Consider the following 7,784-nt stretch of genomic DNA (forward strand, 5'->3'; position numbering starts at 1 on the left):
TAGATGAAGATTTGAGGTTAATATGATCTCCTTCTACATGTATGATTTTGGTCGGTTTCAATATATATCTTTTTGTGCCTTGTAAATCAATAAATTTATTGTTCAATATCATTTTTCATAGCATGTCATGTATTTTTTGATCAAGTGTTTTAAAACATCAAATAAATCATATATCCTTTGATCCAATTTGATATTCGGTTCAAATAATCAAACATGTTGAAACTAAGGAAACTGTCTAACACAGATTTGAGTAATTTTTGTTCCATTTTGCCCTGTCCCTTTTTCTGGAAAATCAATATGTATTGGATCTCCTATTTCTATCTTACAACATTAAGTTCCTATGTCTTTTATATTTTTCTTTCATTTTTATATTGCTTTTCTCCAACCAATCTCCCCTTTCTCCTTCTCTCTTTCTATAATCCAATCTACCTCTCATGATCTTAGTTATGTCTTTTCTCCTTTATGCTATCTTCGTTAATATCTGTTTCTGTTTGTCTGTCTCCTTTTCATTTTTTCCTGAGCTCTCTGATATCATTTCAAAATTTTCTATTGTTTTAACATTTCTTGAGCAATTTAATTTTGTTCTGAGTGTGTGTGTGTGTGTGTGTGTGCAATTTATGTAAATGCATTTTCCCCATGAACTTTTAAAAATTATTAGCAATGTGTTTGGTCATTATTTGACTTTATTGCAGTGCAATTTGTTTCTTTGAGTAGGTCCTATCCATCATGCTATTTATTTCCCCCTTTCTTGCCTTTGCTTCCACTTGTAGCATATGTGCATATGCATTGGTTCCGTTTAAATTCTTTAGATTAGCTCTTCCTAGACCAGTTATCTGTGTGAATGCACAGGGTACAGAGGCCAGGATAGAGCTCTAAGCCAGCAGAATTCTCTGGACTCAGAGTGAAGACCTATAGAGTACCAGCCTTTTGTGTCAGGGTGTGTGCTTAACTGCCTTCTAGTACATAGCATCTTTCTCCTCTTTCTTGTCTATTTCTTGTCTCTCTATATTGAAGAGACTAGAAAGTTGGAAGAGCTGCTGCAAGCCACAAAAATACATGAAGAAGGATTTCAGCTGATTATGACAAGCTAATACCTGGAAGAAGCCAAGGGCCTTCCAGAGGTCAAGCTGAGGCTCAAGGAGTCTTGGTGATACTGGCTTTTGATTGTAAGTCATTTCCTGCTATGAATTTCTCGTGTGCTATTGTAGCTTTTCCATCATTCTTTGGGCACAATTTCCCCTCTATTAAAGGGATATTTAGATAACCTTCTGGGCAGTAACAGCCAGGATTCCTAATTTTAGGCCTTTCTGTAATTATTATCATAAGCAGCATCTGGCCAGGACCATCCCCAGATGGATGAAAATATCTTATCCGAGATACCTCTGTACTCTTTAAGAACAGAATTAAGCATCTAGACTATCTGTTTGAGAAGGCCTGGCAGATGTGCTAATTAAGTTTAACCTTCTCCTTTCCAAAATCTTACCTCTAGTTTTAGATCCACCCTTAAGAATTAACTCAGAACTAAAGGGTTCCAACTTACAGGTACATCTAGCTGTGATGAAAGTTGCCTAGTCAAGTTGCCTAGCAACTGAGCATACTTGCCAGAAACTGTGGGAGCAGAGATATCTTGGAGAAATAAGGGCCAAAGGGATAAAAGGGCAGTTTTATTTTCAGAGAAGGACTAGATTTAAAAGAGAAAAGAGAATGGAAGAACTAGATGGGTAAGAACTGGAGAGGAACAAATTGAGATGGGAAAGAACTGGATTGAAGGGATAGAAGAGAGTAATAGAGGAACGAGATGGAAGATGAGGAAGAGCCAGATGGGGAAGAACAAGATGAGGAGGAACAAGATGAGAAAGAAGGAGATGGGAGAGGAGCTGAAATGGGGAAGAACTAGATGGATGAGGACCTAGATGGGGCAGAACTAAGATGAGAGAATTAAGAGAGAGCTTAGAGGTCAGCAGGTAAATGTAGAGAGAAATCAGGCAAGAAAGGAGCTAGGCATGAGAGCAGAACTGAAGCTGTGTAGACAGAATTTTATCCCAGAGGAATAAGGTAGACAGACAAAAGAGCTCGATGTACTTAGATTCTTTGCCCCAAAATAATTCTCGCCATTCATAGCTTCTCTTATGGGCCCCTGGGAAGACGATTATTAAGGCTGGTCCTTAGTAATATTCAAGAAAAAGCATTTCCAATCTCGTTGACATTTTGTTAATAAGACAGGAAACATACAAAGTAAACAGAAAGCAGAAGTATTTAATTTTTCTTAGTATTGACTGAAATGTTTAGCTTTTAGAGAGGCAACATTCAAATTCTCACCTAACTATTCTACTTCAGTGAATCAGCCATTTGAAACAACTCTCTCCCTCTCTCACTCACTCTCTTCAGGAATACTGTCATCTGCTTTAAGCTTTCCATCTCTTTAGAAATTCTCTCTTCACTATTTCATAATCTCAGCTACTCTCTGATATTTATTAAACTTAGGAAGTCTTCACTGGATGTGTTGCATACTCTAGACTTGTTATGGACAAGGTGTAGATAGCAATCTATTTGTCCTTTTGTCTATGCTTGTTCTCTGGAGCCGGGGATATCTATATATCTTCTCTTGTTGCAGGATATTTGATCACACTGTGACACTCTTAGACTATGTTAATAGTGTTAACGTTGAATGAGGGGGTGGAACCAGTGGCTAACTGACTGGAATTAGCCATAGAGAAGCCAGGAGTACAGATAGGGAAGTTGGACAGGAAGGAGGAGGGAGGAACTTGGAACTCAAGAGCTCTCTTTGACCTGGGACATGTGGATAGAAGGTGTACTGGGTGGGTCTCTGGTAAGAAAGAGAAGGTCAGCTGGTCACTCCTCCTGTGCTTCTTTGATCCATAAGGTTTTGACCCAATATCTGATCCTCGAGTTTTCATTGGTAATGGACCCATTTAGCAAAACACAACATTCTCTTATCATTTCAAGATTTTTTGTGCTTATGGTAATACATTTTTTATAATCATTTATTCCTTCAACAAAATATCGTAAGTACTCACTATGTGTTCTACTATCTTTAAAATGTTGAGGTTATTTAAATCATCTTAATTTTCCAGAAAGTATATACTTTTCCCTATTTGCCTGGTCTTTACTCGTATGTTTAAACATTTTGTTTTCATTAAGCTATATTTAACTACAGTTTATGTTTCATATCTAATAATTCTAATGTATAATGATCCACTAGCCTAAATTTTCTATTGTCTTTTTCAGTCTTGTTTGCTAAATTAGGTAAGAATTTTTGTATATATAACATTATCATTTCTCAGAAAAAATTCAATGGAATGTTTGAGAGCTGAGAGAAAGGACATTCCTCTAAATGATTTGAGTTTTCTTCTGTGAGTCTGGAATCTATATGAATTAAATTCTTGGTTTGAGGTTTTTTGGCACAATTAAGTTAGTGTGAATTAGACTTACTCATATGTACCTCTTTGTGGTTATGAATTCTGAGGCTTTATTTTTGTACTCACTAAAAAGGTTGATACTAGCAAATTTACCTGTAGTTCTCCAGGCTTCTCTCTTGGGGTTGGATTGTCCATGAGGGTTTACTTCTTAGTTTGCCTTATGCTGGAGTAAATTTTCCTGTCCTAGTCTCATGGGGGATCTTCTGTTGGGCTTTGAAGCCCTTGAATTTCCCCATGATTCTGAGAGTTAACTCAATCTCACCCAATTCTCTTGGAAGCAAGTCAGTTGAAGTTCTCAGAGATTTTACCATCATTCATTGCTTAGCCTAAATATTCTTTTGTTTTGTCAGTAAGCAGGTATCGGTGGAGACTTTAGGTTATTTTTTAGTATTTTTATGTTTTGCATTTGAAGGTTTATCCAGGTCATCTAATTCTCTATCAAGACCATTGTTCTTTTTTAATCCATCAGGACACTGTTGGTTTTAGACTGCATCACCATAAGATTCACCTTGTTTGAAGTCTCACTCTGAAATATCCACCCTTAATATGTTCATCAAGAAAGATCTCATTAAAGGGAGATTGATTTAACTCATCCTGTTCTGTGACAAGAGTAATTCAATAGACACAAGTACATTAATAAGTTTTGATTTATTGGCTAAATATCAAATTACCTGACATTGTTATTCAGCAAACAGGAGTATCATAACCTCATATTAGCAAAGTTTTTATAGACTCAAAAGAAGACAAATATAAGATTTCAGAAGCTTTCTGGTTGTAGCGACGCCCGCGTTACTACCCATTCACCATGTCCCAGCGAGAGGCTGAGGATTAAAAAGAGAGACAAGACAGAGGGTCATTCCTCTCAGTAGAATGCCCCCTATTGAAGGAGGGAGGAGGCCTTAAATACAGACTTACAGTACAGTGGAAGAACCTGGGAGGGCAAAAGTAGGCTACAGGTGTTTTACATTCTAGCATTCCACCAATATGCAGGAATGAAACCGGCAGGGAATTAGCATAGGGAGGACATCTGATCAAGGTCAGCAAGCAAGGTAACAGCTCCCCAAAAATGGGGGCCAGGGCCCAACATCTGGTTACTGTGTTCCAAATTAATTTCTGTCTTTTCTAGGTAAAACAAAACTAAACAAACCAAAAGCCCCCTATAAAAAACCCAAACCCAAAACAAAACAAAAAATAAGGTCAATGTTGGAAAAATCAGTCTGAATTCTAATCAATGAAAGTATCTGAACTCAACTCTGAACTCTGGATTCCTATTCCATTGTTTATACTACTTTGCATCTGAGGCAGTCTGTGGGAATTGCTTCATCCGCCATGTGGGTCCCAGGGATTGAACTCAGGTCATGAGGCTTGGCAGCAGGTGGGGGATTTGTAGCTTAAGTTTTTCTGCCTGGCCCACAGTCAGGGCAAATCTCTCTCACCTGCCAGTCCCACAGCCACTCAGACCCGACCAAGTAAACACAGAGACTTATATTGCTTACAAACTGTATGGCCGTGGCAGGCTTCTTGCTAACTGTTCTTAAGCTTAAATTAATCCATTTCTATAAGTCTATACCTTTCCACATGGCTCGTGGCTTACCGGCATCTTCACATGCTATTTGTCTTCATGGTGGCTGGCAGTGTCTCTCTGACTCAGCCTTCCACTTCCCAGTTTTATTCTCCTCCTTGTCCTGCCTACACTTCCTGCCTAGCCAATGGCCAATCAGTGTTTTATTTATTGACTAATTAGCAACACACTTGACAAACAGACCATCCCACAGCAGGGATTGTGTGCCCAGCTCCCACTTCCATGCTGGGATTTGGTCTGCCTTGGGCTTGCACAGGTTTGTTTTCTTTTTCAAGGTGTTGCAGTTTGTGTGAGTTCATATGTGCATCTGCCCTACTGTGTCCAGATGTTCCTTGTATTCCTCCACCACCTCAGATTATTATACTCTTTCTTTGTCCTCTTCCTCAATGATCTCTGAACTTTGTGAGGGTAGGATGAGGTACATAGGTTCCCTTTAGGGCTGAGCATTCTTCTGTCTCTTATTCTCTGCACCTTGGCCAGTTGTGGGCCATGATGTTAACCACCATTTACTGTAAATCAAAGCTCCTTAGATGAGGGATAAGAGATACATTATTCTACGGCTCTAATGATAAGTCAGTTTAATACGATGTCCATTTAGCAGCATGATAGTGGTAAGTTCTCCCCTAGGGCCTATGATTGCTAGCTGTATGTTCTTGGTGTGATAACTGTGCTAGTATGGGTTTCATCTTGTGGAGAGGAACTCAAATCCAATCAAAAATGGTTGGTTACACCAATACTGTTTGAGCTACTATTACACCAATGGCCATGTGTTAGGCTGATCATTGTTGTGGCTCATAGGTTTCATAGATAGGTGTAACTGATGATTACTGCTCTCCTTTGGTAGCTTGCATAGCACCTTCCAGCACATGAAAAGTAGCCAGCAGGGATGAAACATTTAGGTCATTACCAACTTGATTCTGCCATGTTCTATGACTCAAATATGGGTATCTTCAGCAATAGGGTTAGTGAAAATAAAAGACCACATTGTTATGACATTACGATTTTTTCCTATTATATAAATTAATTTTAATTCATTTTACATTTTCAATATTTTAAATAAATATTTTATAAGCTTGTATTTTAAGGTACTTTAATTTTTGCACTAGTGAAATTTATTAGAATATTATGATTTTTTGCTATTATATAAATTAATTTTAAAAATTCATTTTACATTTGCCTCTATCGTGCGATTAATCTTTCTTAGATGCATCACCTAGAAGTCTAATGGCTTTCAAACATCATTTCCATTTCTAATGATGATGTTGCTGCCTGTGGCTGGAGCAATACAGTAATGCTGAAACAGCCTCTATGCAGTTAGTGTTAAAGAACCAGTTAGTGTTGTAAAGAACCTAAAAGCTGGGACCAGTAAAATCCACAGAAAGTCACTCTTGCCTTTAAGAACTTCTGAAAACTGTTTTTTTGTTTTAAAAAAGGGGGAGGGGAGAAAAGAAAGAAAAACAACAGGGCAGGAACCTAAATTCTGAGACCAAATATGAAAGTCAAATTTGCTGGTTCTCAGTGACAGTGGGGAACTTCCCAGGGAAGCGGAGGGGAGGGAGGGTGGTCAGAGATGTGTTCTCTTGTTGGCTTTATTGTGTCTCACTGATTTTTACCTTCCACATACTGCAGCACTTCTTTATTCTGCTCTTCACCATCGCCCTGCACGTCTGAGGTCCAGAGCATCAGGTTATCAGGTAGCAGCTGCATAAAAAGCGTAGAGTCCTTATAGCTTTCTTCACTCAGTGTGTCCAGTTCTGCAATGGCGTCATCAAAAGCTGCTTTTGCCAACCTACAGGCATGATTGGGGGAATTAAGAATTTTATAGTGGAACATGGAAAAGTTGAGAGCAAGACCTAAACAAATGGGGTGCTTTGGAGGGGGTTCTGTCATGGTGATGGCACTAGCAGCTTAGTAACCCACGAGGGTGTTTTCTGCAGCCTCCTTCCTGTCGTTTCCTGTGGCAAACTCGGCCAGATACCTGTGGTAGGCCCCTTTCATTTATAATAGAAAACCTTGGACTCGCCAGTTTTAGCTGCTGGACTGAGGTGTTTGTCCAGTACATCCAGGATGTCACAACAGATTAACTTGATCTCAGTTTTAACCATTTGCTGGTACTTCCGAATCATCTTTAGTTAGTCCTCTCCTCCCTTGTTTTCTTCCTTCTCTTCAATGCTGCTGATTATTCTCTAGGTTGCTCTTCTGGCTCCAATCACATTTTTATATGCAGCAGATATAAGGTTTCCTTCTTCAACTGTCAGCTCCACGTCCATCCCTGCTGCTTTCTTCATTGATTCCATCATTTCATCATTTCGCCAGGCCTGCTCTACCAGCTTTGCCTGGTACACCAGATCCTCCAAATCATCCATAGTGGCAGCGGCTCCAGCAGGGTATGCACAAAGGATGGAAGCAGATAACTTCAACTCTCAGCTTCTCGCTCCTAGACGGAGCAGTAAAAATGGCGGTGCTTCGGATATTTATGTCTTACTTAATTTTTAAAATTTTAGAAATGAAAATACAATCACATCCTTTCCTTTTCTGTTTAATTTCATTCCATATCCTCTCCTCCTGGGTGCCTCTCAAATTTATGATCTCTATTCCTTAATTTTCACACACACACACACACACACACACACACACACACACACACACACACGCAAATATATAAATACAATCTTCTGAGTCTATTTAATGTTGCTTGTATATGTATATGATTTCAGAACTGACCACTTGATATTGGGAACCAGTTAAAAGGATCGTCCCTG

The 7,784-nt window shown here is 38.9% G+C and overlaps 1 pseudogene; it reads right to left on the reverse strand.

Annotated features, from left to right (window-relative positions):
- Window positions 1-6,621: 6,621 nt before the first annotated feature.
- LOC131899548 (14-3-3 protein epsilon-like) lies at window positions 6,622-7,388 on the reverse strand (annotated as a pseudogene).
- Window positions 7,389-7,784: the final 396 nt, after the last annotated feature.

The sequence above is a fragment of the Peromyscus eremicus genome, chromosome X (assembly GCF_949786415.1).
Source record: "Peromyscus eremicus chromosome X, PerEre_H2_v1, whole genome shotgun sequence".
Taxonomy (NCBI): domain Eukaryota; kingdom Metazoa; phylum Chordata; class Mammalia; order Rodentia; family Cricetidae; genus Peromyscus; species Peromyscus eremicus.